The sequence below is a fragment of the Caloenas nicobarica genome, chromosome 18 (genome assembly GCF_036013445.1).
Source record: "Caloenas nicobarica isolate bCalNic1 chromosome 18, bCalNic1.hap1, whole genome shotgun sequence".
Taxonomy (NCBI): Eukaryota; Metazoa; Chordata; class Aves; order Columbiformes; family Columbidae; genus Caloenas; species Caloenas nicobarica.
In genome coordinates, this window is record NC_088262.1 from 11,505,875 (window position 1) to 11,525,723 (window position 19,849).

At 44.6% G+C, this 19,849-nt stretch overlaps 2 long non-coding RNA genes across 2 annotated transcripts; one reads left to right on the forward strand and one right to left on the reverse strand.

Annotated features, from left to right (window-relative positions):
• The first annotated feature begins 10 nt into the window (after window positions 1–10).
• Window positions 11–19,762, forward strand: LOC135995941 (uncharacterized). The gene is made up of 5 exons (XR_010607214.1): window positions 11–1,160; window positions 1,259–1,336; window positions 1,420–1,593; window positions 2,592–2,750; window positions 19,622–19,762. It is a non-coding gene; the product is annotated as an uncharacterized LOC135995941 (long non-coding RNA).
• LOC135995943 (uncharacterized) lies at window positions 2,033–9,825 on the reverse strand. The gene is made up of 3 exons (XR_010607216.1): window positions 9,798–9,825; window positions 8,928–9,038; window positions 2,033–2,139 (listed from the first exon to the last, which is right to left on the reverse strand). It is a non-coding gene; the product is annotated as an uncharacterized LOC135995943 (long non-coding RNA).
• Window positions 19,763–19,849: the final 87 nt, after the last annotated feature.

Sequence of the window (19,849 nt, forward strand, 5' to 3'; positions counted from 1 at the left end):
CCCATTATCTTTTCAGCACAGATTACTTCCTATCTGAGAGGGAAGAGAGGGTGATCACTTTCCTTCTTCCTTTCCCTGCTTTTGTTTGTGATCCTGGCAGTCACAAACCCTGAACATGAGTCCCTGAGCAAGTTATAACAGAATCATAGAATGGTTTGTGTTGGAAGGGACCTTAAAGATCATCTAATTCCAACCCCCTGCCATGGACAGGGACACCTTCCACCAGATCTGGTTGCTCAAAGCCCCATCCAACTTGTCCTTGAACACTTCCAGGGATGGATGGGGCAGCCACAACTTCTCTAGGCAGCTTGTTCCAGTGCCTCAGCACCTTAATAGTGAAGAATTTCTTCCTTGTATCTAATCTATATCGATCCTCTTTCCATTACCCCTTGTCCTGTCAAGACATGCCCTTGTAAAAAGTCTCCAGCTTTCTTGTGGGTTCCTTTAGGTACTGGAAGGCTGCTATAAGGTCTCCTCAGAGCCTTCTCTTCCCAAGGCTGAACAACCCCAACTCTCTCAGACTGTCCTCATAGGAGAGATGCTCCAGCCTTCTGAAGTCACACTGAAGCACCATGAAGGACTGACAGTTCCTCAGCAGAGACAATTCTTGGCACACAGAGCACTGTTATGACACATCGAGAGTGCCCCTAAATCATGCCATCTCTCTTATCCTGTATTCCCTCAGCTGCCACCACCTACTCCTGGTTTCTCTGCAGTGGACAAAATGCAGAGTCCTACCTGGGGTTACATGCTGGAAGGACTGACCCTTAGGGCCCATTTCTTGCACACTGTGTGGCACCAACTCACCTCCTCAGCACATCACCTCAAAGGTCAGCCTTGTCACCTCGCACACAACAGGCTGCACATGGCATTGCCTCAGGCAAGAAAAGGAAGAAAACTGATGGGTGTACCCCTCCATTCCTTCCTCACATACTCATACCTTGCTTTCAGCCTATCTACAGGTTAAAGAGACAATGTATTTTTGGGAAGAAGGAAAGGGGAAATTGTCAAACAGTTTTTCCTTTGTTCAGACCCTGTTTGGAACAGCAGAGGAACAGTGGGCACAGTCTCAGGGGCCTTATCAGCTGTCTCAGCTGGATTATTCCAATGCATTATACCTTGACTCTAGTTCAGGTGAAAGACACATGGACAGTGCCAAGGTACGTTAAAGACAAGCCCACAAATGTCTGCCTAAGCTGATGTTTTCACAGAAATGACAGCTCTCAGCTTCCAAGTAACTTCTGTGTCTTGTTTTCAGGGAGACCACACAGCCTCGGACAATTTCCTCAGAAACCTCAAAGACTGTAGGACCGTGTATACAGTGACACAAACACAGGTGAGCAGTAATTGAGAGCTATAAAGTTAATTTGGAAATCCTTTCAGCAATATCAGCTAACACAATCACACCCACTGTTGCAGCTCTGCTCCTGTCTGAAGCATTCACAGCCAGGCACCCCACCTGAGTCCAGGCTGCAGGAGCCCTGGAGGCAGACCAGTGAGGAGTGAACGAGAAACACATGAGCAGCACCTGAGGGGTAAGGTGCTGCTGGCACTAAAAGGAAACAAGAAGCAGTCTCAGGAGCAGAGGCTGGGGTATGTGTTGATGTTGAAAGCTTGAGACAGTCCACAGATTTCCACCTCTGTTGACTGTACAAGCACTAGTGTTCAAAAGCAGTGGTGGGTCCTCCGTGGAGCACTGACGCTAGCAGAGCCACAAGGGTGGGAGTGGGGCTGGTGTTGTGTGCTGAAGGGACACAGGCTGTGCAGGAAATATTGTCCCCAAGCCTGAGGCAGGTAGCCCCTGAATGCTTTCCACATTGATTTGCTCACCACGTTTTCAAGGGAGAGCTTGCCAGTGGAGCTGCTTGGAGTGATGGGAAGCAGTAAGAACTGACACTGTCTGCTTGCTCTAAGCTTGTACAAGTCAATGCCAGAGGCTTTGTCAGATGCTCACGCTGCTGGGAAATTGCAACCAATATCTGCATGGCTGTACACCTGTGATGGCAAAATCCAAAATGGTTCTCACCTTACCTGGCTCCCAGGTGCAGCCTCACCAGCACACCAGCTCTCAGAAGGAAGTCCAGCCTGCTTCCAGTTCCACTAGTGAGTTCTGGCGAGCAGAACCTCTGTCAGTACAATCTGAAGAGAGCAATGGGAGATGGTTCTTTAGGAGCAGACCTCAGTTTTCAATCACAAGGACATTAAGAAAGTCACCCAACACATTGCAGAGATGCCATCCTGATCCTCCCTTCTCCTGACATTGTGCAACTTACCCTGTGGCTCCCTAGCAGACTCCCAACCTTGTTCCTCCCTCCTCATCCCCTGCAGTTTCTCCTTGCCTGACAGCATGCATTCATCTGCCACCACAGCCAGAGTCCCTTGTGGTGAGCCTTGCCCACCTAAATTCACCTAGGAGCTGCCTGCTCCTCTTGGGTGGCTTAAGAATCTCTGGCCACACCTGCAGGCTTCTCCAAAGCTTGAGGTGCTGCTGGGCAGAGTCTGGATGTCACACAGCATCCATGAGTATCCCTGCCAGCTGTGATGGCTTGGACAAGCATAGATTTCAGAGACTCTGAAATCCTGCTTTACAGATCCCACACCATCCTTTGCCTCCCATTGCCTGCACCATGGAAGCTTGAGGATGTGTCATCAGCATGAAGGAACTGCAGCCAGCAAAGCCAGGCACAGGGAAGAGAGAAGAAGGCAGGCATGAAGAGGAGTGAGCAGGCTGATGGCTCCTGGCCACACTGGTAAGTGTGACACCTGGAGATAGTTTCTGTGATGACTTGTAGAAAAGAACTGTCACAAAGGGCATCAGTGGGAAAGGAGAGGCAAGTCACTGAAGCAGCAGCTCTCGCACCATAGCTATAAATGTGTCTGTTCTGACTTACGCCAGCCTTCTTTAGACTCTGGGTTGTAAAGGCAACTGTTTCTTCCTCCAGCCTCCTGTGTGTTTCACTTGCACAGAGTCACACACTCACTGGTATCTCTCTGGCTCTCCAGAATGAAGTTGAAAATAAAGCAGTAGCCATGCGCCCTTAGCTCAGGGACAGGTGCACACCCTCAGGCAGGGCTTGCCATGAACACGGCTGGGCTGTGCTGATGGGACTGAGACTTGGACTAGCGTCCCCGGAAAATTCACAGCTCCCTCCTGGCCCTGCCTTCTGGGCTCTGAGGTCCCACCAAATTGCCCATCAGCCTTCACAAGAGTGAATCCCAGAGGAGAAGACAAGGCCACAGAGAGCTTTGGAGGTTGTGCGTGTCAGGAGGAGCAGCCTGTCAGTTTTCTCCCTTCATCCTCACTGCCACAAGCTCAAAATAGCCCTGCTCTTGCAAGACTCCTGCACGGGGTCATGCCCGTTTGTGTAGATGATGTGCTTGCACTAATAGCACTCCAAGACATTCCTCGGCGGGTAGGTTGCCTTCTATATCTCAGCGCAACGTGCTGCCATGTAGGAGTTGGACAACTGCGTTGTGTCCTAAGATGGCAAATGCTATTCTTATCCCAGAGACACTTGCTGCAGCACAGCTCCTTTCTCAGCTGCAATGTTAAAAATCAGAAGCAGCCCCGGGTGTGCTCTCCTTGGTAAGAGCAGATATCAAGAGTGGCCCCTTTGAAGTCCGTGCAATGGCGCTGTGCCACCCAGTGTCTGGGTGCTCGCCCTGCCCCCATGGGATGTGCTGTCCCATGGGGAACACAGCAGCTGCCCAGGTAATTTCAGGGGTCAGCTCATTTTGGGGTGGATGGGGGCATCGCTCCTCTTGGACACTAACAGCTGAAAAAGGCAGGCTGGGCTGTAGCTCTGAAAGTGCACAAATTTACAACCCCCTCTCCTTGAATTCCTGTCTGGGTGAGGACGAAGATAGGGCAGGGCTTGCCGTGAAGTTCAGCTGCATTGCAGAAGGCCATGTCCCTTTTCTCCGGCTGTGCTCTCACAGCACTCACTGAGGGAAGGTAGCCAGGCTGTCCACCAGAGATCCCTCAAGGGCCAAGGAGTCCCAGGGCTGCAGGAGAAGTCCTGGCCAGGCCAGTAGCTATCACTTGGTGGTTATGGAGACCCAGCTCTGCCTGCAGCCTGCCTCCACTAGCCCTTTGGAGAGCTCAGCAAGGCCGGTGTCGCTGCCTGGTACTGTCACCACAGGCAACCAGGCAGAGGAAACCAAGGCCCAGAGACATCAGTTGGGACAGCGGCTGTGCCTGTCGCCTCACCATTTTGGCTATTGCTCTAAGGGCACAGGCCCCATCACCTTTCTTCTCAGCTTGGGGCTCCAGCAGGCTCCTGTCAGTCACAGGAGCTCAGCAGGCAGCAGCTGACCGGGCCTGCTGCTCAAGGCAGCCATTGCCAGGGGGTGGCAGCATGGAGCCGCCCAGGTGAATCCTCTGGGTGGCTGGCAACTGGGCCTCGCTTTAGAATCATGGAGTCATAGACTAGTTTGGGTTGGAAGGGACCTTCAAAGGTCATCTAGTCCAACCCCCTGCCGTGAGCAGGGACATTTGCACCAAGCTCAGGTTGCTCAGAGCCCCGTCCAACCTGGCCTGGGATGTCTCCAGGGCTGGGGCATCCACCACCTCTCTGGGCAACCTGGGACAGTATTTTACCACCCTCATTGTATAAAATCTCTTCTTCATGTCTAGCCTGAATCTCCCCTCTTTTAGTTTAAAACTATTACGATTGTGCTGTTGTATCAGGCAACCATACCACTAGCCTGCTAGGCCTCTAGGAGAAGAGGGGTGACTACCTTCAGCGCGAGGCAGGTATAGCCTGTTGGTCAAATGGTTTTTCCTCTGTAATGCTTTTGTTTTGAATGACTACTTTGTTTTAGGAAAGCTGGCTGGCCAGCAACTAGCCTGGTAAACTGGTACAGTGCACATCAGTCTTGGCCAAACCTCACACAATTTTAAGAGTCACTGCTGGAAAGAGTAGTCCTGTTTTGTGAGGAAATTATCTCTCAGAGAAACACTCTTAATGGGTGTTTTTAAAGCTGCTGAAGCTTCCTGACCCAAGTAAGATCCTTGAATCACACCAGAAATATTAAAATCCAAGCAGGCAGGTCAGCCAGTCTCATGTGTTCACCACTGGGACAGAACTAAGGTGGAATGGACCAAGAAAGGCCTGGAAGTGGGTAGGGTCATCAATGCTGAAAGAGAAGACCTTGAGCTGAAAGAAGCAGCTACAGGTCAGTGTGCAAGGCCTCATTTACACCGGGCCCTCTGTCCAGGAAGGGCATCATGGAGGGGCTCGGAAGCGTGTGACTATCAAAAGGACAACAGGCAGCACTAATGGCCCTGCCAACTCCGCCACACGCCTGGTAGAGAAGCCTAAGGAGAGCAACTGTAGCACCTCTTTTGACCACCGTGATCTGGCTGGACCTTCATCGGGCAGGTACCAGGAGAGGCCAAGGGCTCTGGATCACCCTCAGTCATCGTAGGATGACCATGAGATCCAGCCTCCATAGGTGAGGACCTCCTAGACTCTTAGGCCAGCAAGGACAACCAGAGAAAGCCCTTTGCGGCCTCAAGCGTAGATAAGTCATTCCCAAAACGGCACTATGAACCCAAGCAAAGCTCACATTCACTGTTCACACACAAAAACAGAGCAGGGCTACAGTGGGAAGAAGAAATCCTGCCTCTCATTTCCCAGGTCTGACTCTCCTGTCTTGGGGTTTCCTCTTGCAGAGGAAGCCTGGGTCTGGGGTGAGAGCAGTCACACATCAGAGTCCACTTTCCCTCAGGGACATATCAGCAGGACCAGCTCCCTGGGAGACAGGGCTGCTGTGAGAAGCAAGATCAGTAACTAACACACACTTAAAGCACAGGCTGTCTCTCCCTTAGTGAGCAGAGCAGGTGAGAGTCACTAGAGGTGAATACCTGTCTGAGGTGCACACCTGTCCTGCAAACCAAAGTGTGGGACAACAGGAAGATTTGCTTCTATAACATTTTCCTGTTTGACACAAAGCATGAATGAAGACATGCTCAAAGACTCCCCATGCAATTAATGCTGATTGCACAGTGGCAGCATGTGCAGACCCCAGGTGAGACAGGAGCTGGGTGACATCCGCCCCCAAAGACAAGGCCCTTGTCCCAAAGGGGACAGACCAGTCTGGGAGTGTCTGTGCAGCTGAGGCTGCAGGCACAGAAGTGCCCTCCGTCTGCAGTGCCCTGAAATCCTCTCCTTCCTCATGTGAAGTCTCTACTCTTCTTCTGCCCTGGCATGTAGCAATGAGGTAGCCATGACTGCAGCAGGAGAAGGCTTTGGAAGGCCAAGAACAGATACTTGCCTTATTTAGGCGAGCTGCGCTTCCTGCCCTTGGCTCTGCTGATCTCCCTCCAAGGAGCCTGTGGCCAGAATGTGACATTTCCTTGATACAGCTACTGAGACAGTAACAGGCTGTCCTGGCATGAACCTGCCAGAGACCTGGGTCTCCAGGGCCAAGAGTCTCTGGGATAAAATCCACAATGGCCAGTAAAGAGAAGATGGGCATCTCATCCTGGGATTTCTCTTGGCTTTTAAAGCAAAGGCATTCAGTTTCACACTTGGGAACCTCACCATATATCTGCCACATGAGCTGCCATGTGAACCACACCACTTCTCCCAAGTAGCAAGAGACAGGATGAGAGAAAATGGCCTTAGGTTGTGCCAGGGGAGGTTTAGATTGGATATTAGGTAAAATTTCTTCCCGGAAAGGGTTGTCAGGCATTGGAACAGGCTGCATAGGGATGTGGTGGAGTCACCATCCCTGGGGGGCATTTAAAAGATGTGGAGATGCAGCTCTTAGGGACGTGGTTTAGTGCCAGAGTAAGGTTATGGTTGGACTCAATGATCTTGAGGGTCTCTTCCAACCTAAGTGATTCTATGATTATCACGACTACCTGCTGTGATTACCTTGTATGGCTATCACATTGCAGACTTCGTGAAGGGCCTGAGAGCTTGTGGGAGAGGGGCATCCAACCACGATGGCAGGGGAAATGGGATCAGAATTAAGAGCAGCTCTAGGAAACTGGAGAAATTGTCTCAAATTTTCAGAAGGAGTTTAATGTAGAGAAGCAAACTACTTTGGAAAACACTAGATGAGATGGACAAATGCATGGTTTATGGCTGTTGAACTGAGAAGGAAAGGAAGTGGGGATTGTAATGTATCATAAGTAAACATTAAAAAAAAAAAAGGACATCCTGGTAATTTTGAAGATTTCTAGGCATTTTTTGGTCTATATTTGTGTTTGGATGTTATTGTTGCTCTAATAGGAAAAAAGTCATATTTCAGTGGGTTGGATTGATAATGATATAAAAAAGAAAAATAGTACATTTACTTTAGAAAATATATTTTGAACAAAATAGAATCATAAAAATATTTACCATAACTTAGAAATGCCTTAAATATATGATCTGCCTTACTTGAAAATTATGGTATTCTTTAGGATTTTGAGATCGCATCAGTCTACAGGATGTTATATTGTGCAGGTTGTTTTTTAGGATCCTTGCAACTTGCGGTAATTTTCAATCTGAACTAAACATCTCAGTCAAGTTGTGCTCTTCTTAAAGCCATCTTTTGATATTGTCCTGTGCTTGAATGACAATACAGGTTTATTGAGAATCCAGTCTATTACCTTATTAGGACACAGGTAGGACACTGGTAAGAAAGTAAAGTTTTCTTTTTCTTGGCTTGTGATTATCTGCTATGTGAGGAGGTCAGGGGTTGCTTAGCACTGACGCTCTATTTTTAGAGTTAAGCTGTCTGTCATCTGATCAGTACTAGTGCAAAGGTCCTGAAAAAAATGTTGGTTCATAAGGGCCATAAAGAAGGACCTCTCAGAAAAAAAGTTTAAAATAGATGCAGTTAATGGGTTCAAGTAGAGCAGAGTTTCTGTCCCATGTGGATGACAGGGGATGGGCAGGGGATCTCTGGAGTGCAAAAGCAGTGTTCTAGCAATAGTAGCACAAATGGTTGAAAACTTTTCCTGTCAGACACTCTTTGGTGACAGTTTACGCTGTGAGCTCCCCATCACACCCCAGGCAAGAAGGAAATCACTTAGCACCTGAGTTTTGCTGCTCAGGTGTCACGACAGTGTCTTACACCTCCCACAGAGCAGGCATCCTCCCAACCCCACCATGGCAGCAGCACAGCCCCAATGTCAACACGGTACTGCTGGGAAAAATACAGTTCAGCACACATGAAGGCTTTGGAATTGGAATCCAAAGCTTAGCTAACCCAAGCTTAGCTAACATGTGAGTCAGACAGCAGCGTGAGGTCATGGGATGGCTCTGCTCTGAGAGCCTATGGGGCGCCATGCTTCAGGAATACATGGCCAACAAGAGGCATTTGTCAGGGAGCTGGAGGGACTGGTCTATACTACCTAGCATGGCAGTGACAAAAGGCCATTGCACATTTAGCTGGTTAGGCTAATATTAAAATAGGCTAATTTTGAATGAACACCAATATATCCTGTTCTCCAGTGAGAAGTGTTATCCTATTATTCTCCAACCTGAAAACAAGTTTTGAGAATCCTCTTCTTTCAATGTAACTAATGAATATGGGAATTTCCAATAGAAAACATCTCATGTGGTGTGAATACTTCAAACTCTTTCTGCACTTGAGAATGCCTTGTATTATGCAAATAGTTTTAATTTTCAGAAGTCTTTCTTGTTTCATGAAGATAACAGGTAAAAATTTTAGATATAATTGTAACAACCACTTATAGCAACAAAAAGCTACTTGTGAAAATCTAAACAAATCTATCTCCATAGTATAACTTCTCCCTGCTTCCCTCACAGATGTACTGTCAACAGAGAGACAAGCCAGTTAATCAAGTGTCTGGTAATTTTAGTTATATTGCTGTCCTCATTTCTTCTCCTTTCATGTTATTCTCCAACTCCTTTTGTCTTTTCCTTTCCCTTCCATTGCCTTGAGAGCCTGCCCACCCCACTCACCTGTTCCGTAACTGAAGCTGTCCAGCTGCTTCAGCATGTGATGGAAAGGGCATCCTGAATGTCACCTCCTTGGCCATGGTCTACTACTCACATATCTTTCTCTGACATTTGCTGTAGAGATAGGAGGAATTTCAGTAACCATAGAAATCTCATGCACACTCATGCAATCTCATGCTGTTCCTCTTTAAACCTAAAAGTGCTGTGTTCACTGTCTCTAACGTCTAGCTGATTTTGCCATCCCTCTTCACTTCTCTTTGCAAGACTTTTACTCAGTGGGCAGCTACTTAGGTGTCATCAGAGCAAAGTAAAGACATTCCTGGGTTTAAAATCTACTGTTGAAACTTCCCAAGTAGAAGTCACTTGTTTTTTTCCCTGCTGTGAGATCAAGTAACAACTGCATCAAACATGGCAGAAATTAGTCTCCAAACAAAGGAACAGGATCAGAAGACAGCAAGGCCATCTCAGTCCACTCATAGCTAGCCTGAGATACAAACAGGTTCTGAACAGCAACAGACACAAAGTCTATCTCACTTGTGTTTTGTCTTCACAATAGCCAAACCAGTAACTGGCCTAACGTAGCTTACATATTACCAGGTTAGTTAGTGTTTTATTTGTTTGGCCTATGACTGGATTTTCCCCAGAAATAATCCCTAACTCCTTTCCTACTCCATCCTTTTTAGCACTGCTCATCTAGAACGATGTCTCAAATCCCTGAATGACAAGTCTTACTCAGATAAACAACAAAAACCCCCCAGACTAGATATGCTATGTCAGGAACAGAGAAAGCACTCATCATGTTCCATTTAATTCAACACAATGCCTACCTTTCAGTAGAACTAAAAGAATATTTTATGTGAAAATTGTCCTTACCATCTCCATGATCCAGCATCCAGCCACATCTTAGCAGAAGTGTCAGAATGAGAAGCTTTGCACCAGAGAATCAGTGTTCCGGCATTTCTGCTTGTCTCATGCCAGCATTCCTGAGAGGTCTTATTTTACCCAGGGATCTTCAGTAGGAGGCTACACATTCCGTTTCAGTCTTTTCATTAAGGATCCACAGGCACCAAGTTACCTCTTGGCATGTTTTATAAATATTAACAGCATAGCTGAGAACAGCCTTTGCAAACTGCAAATCCCACCAAGAATTTTTTTCAAGATTAGTGTAAAAACTAAGACTAAACAGTAAAAAATACTGAACATCTTTAATTTTTAACCAGAAACGTGGGTGCTCATTTTTGTGTTTTGTGAGCAATTCAGCATTATAGGACAACCTATTTTGTTGCATGTTGATAATTTGATTCCTTTAGCTAAAGACTTGTCATATCCTAGCACTCTCATTCCCCCAAAAAATTGTTCTAGTAACCCTGTATATTTTAAATCCACTTCCTAAATCCATGTATTAAATAACCTATTTTCATGACAAGAAGAAATGTGTATGTATTCCATCTTTAGCATTTGGATTAGATGGTGGTGTATTGTTGTTGTTGTTTTTCTGGGTTCAGTCTACTGAAACTAAGCTACTTCTATAATCAGAATGGAAAGAATTATTTAAAATGTTTAAATCTGAAGAGTTTTATCTTTACTTGCATAGATAGGCTTTAGATCTGAAAGTGCTTGGGATGCAAAGGAATTGCATAACAACTTTGGCTAGTGACCAAACCCTGTGTTTTACCCACTTCACAGAAAAGAATGAAATATTAGTTGATCTGTAGAGAACTCCTGGACTATCCACTTTTAGAGGAAGTGTCACCCACAGTAAAGCAACAGGAATGTGTAAAATGCAACTCCAGGATCTCTGGTCATTATGGAAGCTGATCATCCTTCTGTGTAGAACAGAACAGTACAGTACACTTTTGTCTTGATATTTATTCAAAGTGTTTTGTGGTAAATTTCTTACACTGAATCCTAGGCCTCTTGTTTCCTTCAATGGAAATCAAATAGCCTTCTCAAGTGGTAAGTTCCTGCCGAACAGAACTGCAGTGCAAGCTGGCCACTCTGGGGTCTAAAAATAATCATAGGATATGATGAAAGCACAACAGATGATGTTCCAGTTAAAGGTCTTTGAAAGACCTCATAGACACTGAATAGCCTAAAGGTTTTACTTACAAAGTCTGATTGTAATGCCCATTCTTGTGTTTGATTTCTGGAGGCTACAGGCTGTATGTGTCTGTAATGTATTGCCAAAAAATTGGAATAGATGAAATGTCAGGATGTCCCTCAAAAAGCTGATGTATTGCTACCCTCCACTGCAATCAATGGAGTGGTATTTTGTTAAAAGGTTGTGACTGGGGAGGAGATGGTAAAGCCTTGTCCTGCCTGCTTCACTGTGGGTCAGGTGAAGTCTTCTGAAGGGAAGACTAGACCTTAGCAGACCTCAGTTAAACAGGACAAGAAGATGAGAGGGAACTTCCAGAGTGAAGGGGAGGACAGAGGTGCATGAAGAGATCTTAATGTAGGAGCCTACAGCAGGCCTCTCAGAATAGCAGGGAGCAGGCACACAGTCAGGTCTCAAAAGTATCAGCTGGAAGGATGTCCAAAGGACTGGGAAGGTTTGCAGAGTTTGCTGAACCCAGACAACTAAGAATCCTGCATCTGAAACTTATACTGGAGAAAAGGACTTGTCCCAGAAGGAGACACAGGGCAGAGAGAATTTTTTATTATATGCTTTCGGTCCTATCTACTCTGAGGTTAGCAGAGATTCTGTCAGAGTTACTCCGAGCCTTCCGCAAATTTTAAAAGCAATTTGATCGTACTGTTTTAGTAGAAAGGACAAGATACAAAATGGCATAGATTCGTGCTGCCATGTCTAGGGAAGAACTGCAGTTAGCCTCTGGAAAGAAGCAACATCCTAACTTGAAAGGCATGACTAAAGATCAGCTGTTACAATTTTTTTAGTGACAAACCTTCCAGTGTTGTTTTCCATAAACATATATTAGAACACTAATATGTTTCAGGGACTGTTAGCAAAGGAATTTAAGTGTTAGACACAGACTTTATACTTACTGTGTACTTCTGCTATGGAAACCTAGCTGTTTCCTGCAACGGGCACATCTGAATGGTATGAACACAAGGTACAAGTGTCCAGTGACACCACAGACAGTCTGGACACAGCTCCTCTAGCATGGGTCTCCAGCGGAGACGTGGGGAGGGAATGAATTGTGAGCTGCCAATCAACAGTCCCCATGCTCTTCAGAGGTCAGAGCTGTTCTGGTGTTGCTTCCCTAGATCTGCCATTCAAGTCTAGTGTGGCAAATGAAGGGATGCAGGATTTCTGTCATGTGTCAGCAGGAACCAGGCTTAAGTCAAATATTTGAAGTGGGAAGAGAGGAGGTTACTTCTTGGGAGCAAAAAGCTAGGCAGGCGAAATGCCTTTTTTCTTTTGTTATGCCCTACCTCACTTTGCTCTTCCTTCCTCTTGCTGGAACGGATGCCTTCCTACCCAGTCAGACAGGTCTGTTGTCCCTAGGGACAGCTGTCACCTGCAATGAACATCTGCAGGGGAAGCCTTCTTAGATACAAATGTCCCAAGATCAAACTTGAAGCCAACTTGGAGCCCTAGAGCTGTGCCTGAGTAGCCTAGTGCAGAAGGCAGCCACTTGTATCTTCTACAGGATTTTCCAGAAGTTGTGGTATTTTTATATTTGTAGTATTTTGATATATATACATTGATATATATAGTAGTAGCTCCTTTTGTTGAAAATCATGTGATGAGATGTTTCTTACTGACTTGTGCTTGACATTTCCAAACACTCAAAGTGGACAATAGCCTTCCAAACACACAGTCTGAATATGATTCTGTCTATATACCTAGGAAAATGCATGTAGTTATGGCCTGGGAGGAAAGCACTTTTGGCCATGTTTACTCTGCAGAAACCTCTTGAGGCCCAGCCTCTCAGTGAGGGAGTCACAAAGAAACATTGAAATGACAATATGTCCTGCAGAAAGCTACTGGAAAAATGACATTTCACAGAAAGATAGACTGAGTTTCAGCAAGAATTTCTCCTTTCTCTGAACTGCTTTTTGACTTTGTTGCAGTTAAGTTGGGTGCCAGGACAAGTTCTCACCAGATGGGACTGCACAGACTGCACTGCACTCCACGTGTCATAAACACAGAATGCACTGCACTCCAAGATGGTGTGTGTGTAAGAAGTGTGGGACTGCAGCAGTCTTACAAATCAGCATGAAATGGGACACTATTTCATCACAATTCTCGATCTTCATCTCCAAAGGACACATCTTATCTTGTAATTTTTGCTCTTTGAGAGTGAAAAAGAAGTGTTAAAAAGTCTTAATCAGTGATTAAAGAACACTCCACTCCATTCTGAAATGAATCATGATCTAATGAGTTTGCCTCTGGGATTCCTATAGGTGTGACAGCCGAGGTCAGCTCAAGTCTTTTCCATTCCAGCAAAACTTTTGCTGCATCATCTTCACATATATAACACACCCACATTACTGCATCTTCTCTCTCCACCATCTGTCACTCCACAGAAGTTCATTGCTCTTTTTTTCTTCCTCTTTTTACATACCCTATCCTGCATTGCCCATCTCAGTTTCCCCACTGATTCTTCTTGCCCTCGCTCACCCAACCATGACCTGTTCTTGGTGGGATGTTCCTTGCACGGCATGCCAACTCTTTCCCTGCCCACATGACTGGTGGGACAGGCACACATGCACTGCACCTCTGCTCTCCTAGCTGCACCCAGGCTTAGTTCATGCAGGCCCATGGTCTGTCAGAGAGCAGCACATACATGCAGACATTCCTGGTCTCTCCCAGGCCCTGAGCACCTCCCAGTTCCTGGTTGTGGCATCAGGGACCCCAGTCACCTGAGGAGGAGCAGCTGAAGTGACATGTCCCCAGGCAGAGGAGACCTTGCTGTCTGTGTGGGATGTGAGCCTGCTCCCCAGGCCATTGACCCACAGGAGGAGGTTTCCTACCGGAGCAGAAGCTGAGCAGCACTGAGCTCTCTCCTGTCTCCCAGGGCTCACTGGCAGGGGTTGCTTGCTTTATCCTGTGAGCTCCATGCTACACCCAATTTCACTCTGCAGTGCATCTTGTTATCCCTCTGAATCTCTTTATACCTGCGCCCTTCCCTTGCCATGCCACTGTATAAGCAATAAAATCTTGCAAGGCATACATCGGAGGACATGTTCATCATATAAGTACAATCAGTGTTATATTGGAATCTATTAATGCTTACTGGCTTGAATTAATGCTCTCCAAAGGTATAGTCAGTAAGAAATAAATGCCACAGCAGCCAATCTCCAGGAAAAGTTACACGACAGAACTCAGAAGTCACAATTTTTCAGTACAAGGCACGATGTCACCTAACTTTTGGAGGTTCCTTTATGACTGGAATGAATCTATAAATTAGGACTTCCTAACCTACTGCCCACGGGGCGGATGACCTAGTGATTAAACAAATCTCCCCAGGACACGTGTAATTGTTTGGACTGACTGGGAAACTTAGTTAAAAAGTGGAAGGTAATGAGACTGCCAAAGGTATTTGATGAGCATACAAAAATGACAATTTGCACAGAATTACACTGCTGCACCATAATAAAAGAAAAAATGGGACCTCACAATTTATTCTCTGTTGTACTGGAATTCGATGGCTGCCACAGGGCGACCTGTTTATAGTAAGATTTAACCTAGAGAAGATGCAAAGACCTTCCTAGCTGAATGCAAGAAATCAGCAGTGTCACTAAGGACAAAAGTAATAAAGAAGGTATCACACTTCCAGGCTGTGAAATCTCCTTCTACACTGGTATGTTATATACTCAAGGCTCCAGTTCACAATGCAAATCTAAAAGTAAAAGTCAGTGTGAGATTCTGCTTGGTCATAGGCTGGAAATTTGAGTCTACATACATATTTTCACTTTGACTGTGATGTGTTGCTGAGTATTCTCTCTCTCTCTGTCTGCTAACACAGAGTCTGATGGAGGAGAAGTCGTATCTTAAGGGCTGGCAGAGAGTGAGGCAGCTGCCTGATCTCTTTCTCAAGATGCTTCTGTTTTCAGCATGCCTGAGTCTCTTCTTCTCCATGGGAAATGTCAGCACTGCAGCACCTTGTCCAGGACATTCTGTATCCAGACACTGCCCTCACTCTGCCTCTTCTCTTTTTGACGGTGCTGTGCTTTGCTTTCAGCTGCAGTGGATTCCAGCCCTGCAGAGACAGTGACAGGATGAGGAGAAAGTTAGGGGCAGACAGGATCAATTTAATTTTCTTTTTTGCATTAAGGCTATGTCTTCTTTCAGCAGATCCTTTACCAAGAACTAGCATTCCAATAGCTGCCCTTTGTGAAATACTGTAAATATTTCAGAAAGATAGCAAAGAAAATGCTGTGTAGCCCAGAAGATTTCACAAGCACTCATGCGAGTGGCTAGATGATTAAACACCATGATTTTCTTCACAGGAGTTTCCTCTCCTATGGAACATGGGTTTTCAAGGATAAGATGCCTATGACCTTTCATTAATATCATTATTAGTCTCTAGAAAGAAACATTAGAGTATATGGTTACAAATGATAATCATACACAGACATTCTCACTGGCAAAGAAGCAGTAAACTCTTTTCCTCTTAGTCTCTTTTACATATATTTTCTTCGGATCTCTTTTCCTTTTGCAACGTCTTCAAATCTAATCCAAGTGGCCAAGGTCTTTCCTTTCTAAACCTGTGCTGGGAATTCATGTCTATCTTGTGATTAACATCACATACTCTGTCACAGCTGTCATTACTATAAATATTTTTTTCTTGCTTAAAATATATTTATTTTAATAGCATCTGTGGAAAAACGGGGAATTTTTGGTTGATGAGAATTGGAAAAATAAAATTGCATGCTATTACAGTTTTCAAATGAAATGTTAAGTGTTAAATATGTCTTATTTTTCTTCACACTCAGGCAAAGGTTTTAATTACTGTTCTTTCCAGCAGGACTTACTGAATTTACACTTTCATTCATTTTATTTGCACTGAATTTTTTAATGCTAAGCACTGAGCAGTTTATCGTTCAACCCTATTCTTGATGGGCCTGATACATTTGCAATCACCTTAATTTTATAATGTAACTAACAGAAAAATAGACAAGTTCAGTAGGTGTAGTCTATAAGGACAGCTCAAAGGCCAGTACACTTTTGAAGAACCTTTGTAATTAGAATGTTAAGGAAAAAGACAAAGCCCTAAGTCTGCAACCATATGATGAATTTTGCTAACTTTTAGAAATCTCCCCAAAAATGATTCAATACCAATTTCTTGACATGATATTTTAAACTTTCAGTTATAAAACAATGTTTGAGAGAACAAATGGTAAAAGGAGCTCAGTTGAAATTTAATCTGCCATTTAACAACAGCTTGTTAATTTTTGAGCCTCTGTGCAATTGGTTTCGGAGACTTCCGCCTAGGTAGGACCTATGAAGGGTCTTAAACTTTTCATTTTAACAGCTGTCTAGATCTGCTAGTGAGGGTAGTCCATTTACTGGATGTACACATCTAAACCAATCCAGCTCTTGTGGAAATCTTCCAGTGCTTCTACATGAGCAAGGTTCTTTTGTCTCCTAATCAGATTATTATAGGCCTTGTTTGCCTGTGAGGGTGGAGTTCACAACCTGTAATCCCAGAGCAAGGAGAACGGACAGGAAATATCCATTTTTGGGAGTGTATGTCCCTCACAATACACAATATCTCAGTGAATTCCTGAAAATTTCTGTCAGGACACAGATGAAAGGTTTGAAAAATTTGCTGATATGTCTTCATATCAAATCATTCAAGCAGATGTCAGATGCCCTTACACCATTCTATGTCTGGTTAGTTCCTTAGTCTTATGCACAAGTTACAGCCATCTCACTCAATGTAAGTTCAACTTCTAGTGCTCACCATAAGTTAAAACCACAAATCAAATGGATTTATTTTTTTGCAGTGCCTAGTTGCCAGACAATTTAGATGCACACAGTGTGAAGGTCCTACATGATGTGATCCATGAGTCTCTGCTCACAACTAACTACAATCCCTGGAAATACGCTCTTATGTACTAGTGATTGTTCAAACACTGCTCGGGTCCTTCCTGTAGGAGATAAGAGACACTTTCCTTACTTGTGGAGGGACTGAGAAGGAAATTTCTACATGTCTCCTTTCTTCCCCAGTAATACTTAGATATTTTAGAGCAAGAACTCACATATTAAAAAATCTCAAGCTAGTTTCAATTGTTTTCCTCCTCTGGCAGGCATGTATCCATTTTCAATTATACTGCTTTTGCTGATTATTTCTTATCTAGGCAAAACACAGACAGTCTTGATCTCTTAATTTTATTTTAGTAAAAAATGCATAGTGAAATCCTGATGGCCATATTTTATAGTGAACAAGGTTAAGCTCTCTCATGAAGAGAAACACTACTACTCATTTTCAGGAAACTTTGTAACCAAGCTGTATGTGTGCAAATTCCTAATTGTCTATTTGGGAACTCTGATATATTACTTTATTTTAATGAAGGTCTTCTGCAAGCTGAGGCAGGATGTGAAAGTAACAACATTAATTGGTCCAAGTTGTAGTACTGTCAGTAACAGAGTTGATATCTTCAAGAGGCTACTGAAGGTTTTGGGTCTGCTTATGCACAGCTCCAGGGGAGTGAACCATGCAGCCTCAGCAACCCCTATCTGACAGCCTGGATTTTAAAAAATGTCTGCTCATTCTCTGTGGGTTACTCTGCTTAACCAAATAGACCACATTACTTGTACAGTCCTTTCTTCTAGTCCTGTAAAGATCTAAATGCTAGTTATCTTATACTGCCTTTGGTACTTCATAATCCTATGGACTAGCTGATCTAAGAACTCAATTTGCTCACCTACTGCGTTGTTCAGGACAGTGGAGGAGGAGTAATGGAGATAAGTAAGAGAGGAAAAATTCCTCTTCTTCCATTTGACGGGCTGTCTCACATGGGAAATGTTACCATTGTCTGAGTCTAAGAGAACTTTCAAAAAATGTTTTCGATTTCTAACACTGGCTTATGTGGGCAGGGCAGATGCTGCATTCAAGCCCTCCATCCCAAAAGCACAGCTGAGTGTCCATGCCTGGAGACACCTCACTCACTGACTGCTTCCTTTTCAAACCAGACCTTCCCTTGGCTGACTACATGCCCAGAGCTGCCTGGCCAAGTGCCTCACTCCTGCGTGTTACACAGCTGGGTCCTGCACAACACAATAGCAAAACCCAGAAGAGCTCTGCTGAGAAGACTGACTTTGTCACTGGCCACTGGGAGGTCAAAGATTTTCAGTCCCCAACATGAGGGGAGAAAACCCCCAGCTCTCACACCTTGGGAGAGGCCTCAACCATCCCTTGCTCTTCTTGCATGATCTTCTTAACCCCAGGCTCTGAGCTGTCAAGACCTCTCTGTCCCCTCCTCGGCCAGGACCGACAGCCACTGGACACCACGTGTCACCCCGGCACCCGGGGACTCAGCTGCAAGAGCCCCTTGGAGCACGGTTGTGTTCTGGGTCCCACTGGAGGGAGGTGGCCCTGCCAGCACCCCTTGGTGCCTGCTCCCCAGACAGGCGGGACTTCAGATGTCCCCCTGTGCTCACTGTTCCCCATCGGCTCTGGGCTCCTCCTGGTCAGGGTGCAGGGCAGTTCCATCAGCCTCCCCAGGCCCTGAACATGGAGCTCAGCAGTGAGCTCTGGGTTTCATCTCCAAAAACTGTGCACTGCGGTGCTGCAGCCCTCATTGGAATGGGCTTTACAAGCACAGAACATTGCCTGATGCTGAGTATTGGATCAGATCCATGCACCGTCCATGCATGTGTTATCCATTGAGATCTTTTAATAAACAAAATGCCAATGACCAGGAGAAGAATTTGTTTAAATCTGACACAATTTGAAACAGCTCAAGTGAGAGTAGTTACATATTTCCTCTGGATGAACTCTGTAAATAAGGAATTTCATCTTTTTGCTCAACTAAAAACACTTTTACACTTTTTTTTTTTAAAATGCATGTCAGGATGCTGTTATTTTTCGCTGTTAAAATCACAAGGCATCTTTTGTTCTGACGTTATGTGGTAGACGCCACAATAATTTTCAACTCTTTGTTCATTATTAGGGACATGCAGAATGTCTTTAGATATCTCACCTTTCTGGGAAATTTTATATCTTTTAAATATAATATATTTTAAATATATCTTTATGTTTGTCTTTATAGTATCTTAATTTCCATCAACATCTGTATTTATCTTAAGACCCTGGAAATCACTTCAAACACTCTATACATGAGCTGTATTTCAAGAGCTGATATATTGTCCCTGCAGAAATTTGAGTTATGATATATTCCTGGTTTTCTATTATCAAGAAAAACACCTTGGTTTTATTCAGAATGAGTTGTAGGCTTGTTTGTTATTTTTCAAGTATTTCTTCATAAAACTCATTGCATCATGTGAAGAAGAAAAATGCCACTACCTGCATTGTATAGTTTGAATTGTTGCAGGACTATGTAACAAACAATCTATCTTGGATGGATCAGAAAGTCACCCAGAAATATGTCAGCATAATCTGTAAGTCCTGCATCCAAGTTCCCTAAGTGCCTTAACTGATCAAGATTCCCTTGTTGATTATCTCGTCAAATTATTTATAGTAGATATAGCCACATAGTTGGTAAGACAGAAAAAATTTCTAATTATATCTAGTCAAATCAAATGACAATTATGTCTTTAGGTAAGTCTGCCAAACAATGCTTTGCCAGAGAATGTCGGTCAAAAATGCTTTGACCGAAGAAAGAGGAAGAATCCAGATCATCTGCATACTAGACCCTATAAAACCTCCTTGGGACTGTTGTGCCCTGCTCTCACTGACAGTGTAAAGGTAAGTGTGTGGGTTCTGTAGCACTGCAGAGACAGCAATTTTTCTTCATCTTACATGTCTCACTGCATTCTGCTTGCTTCT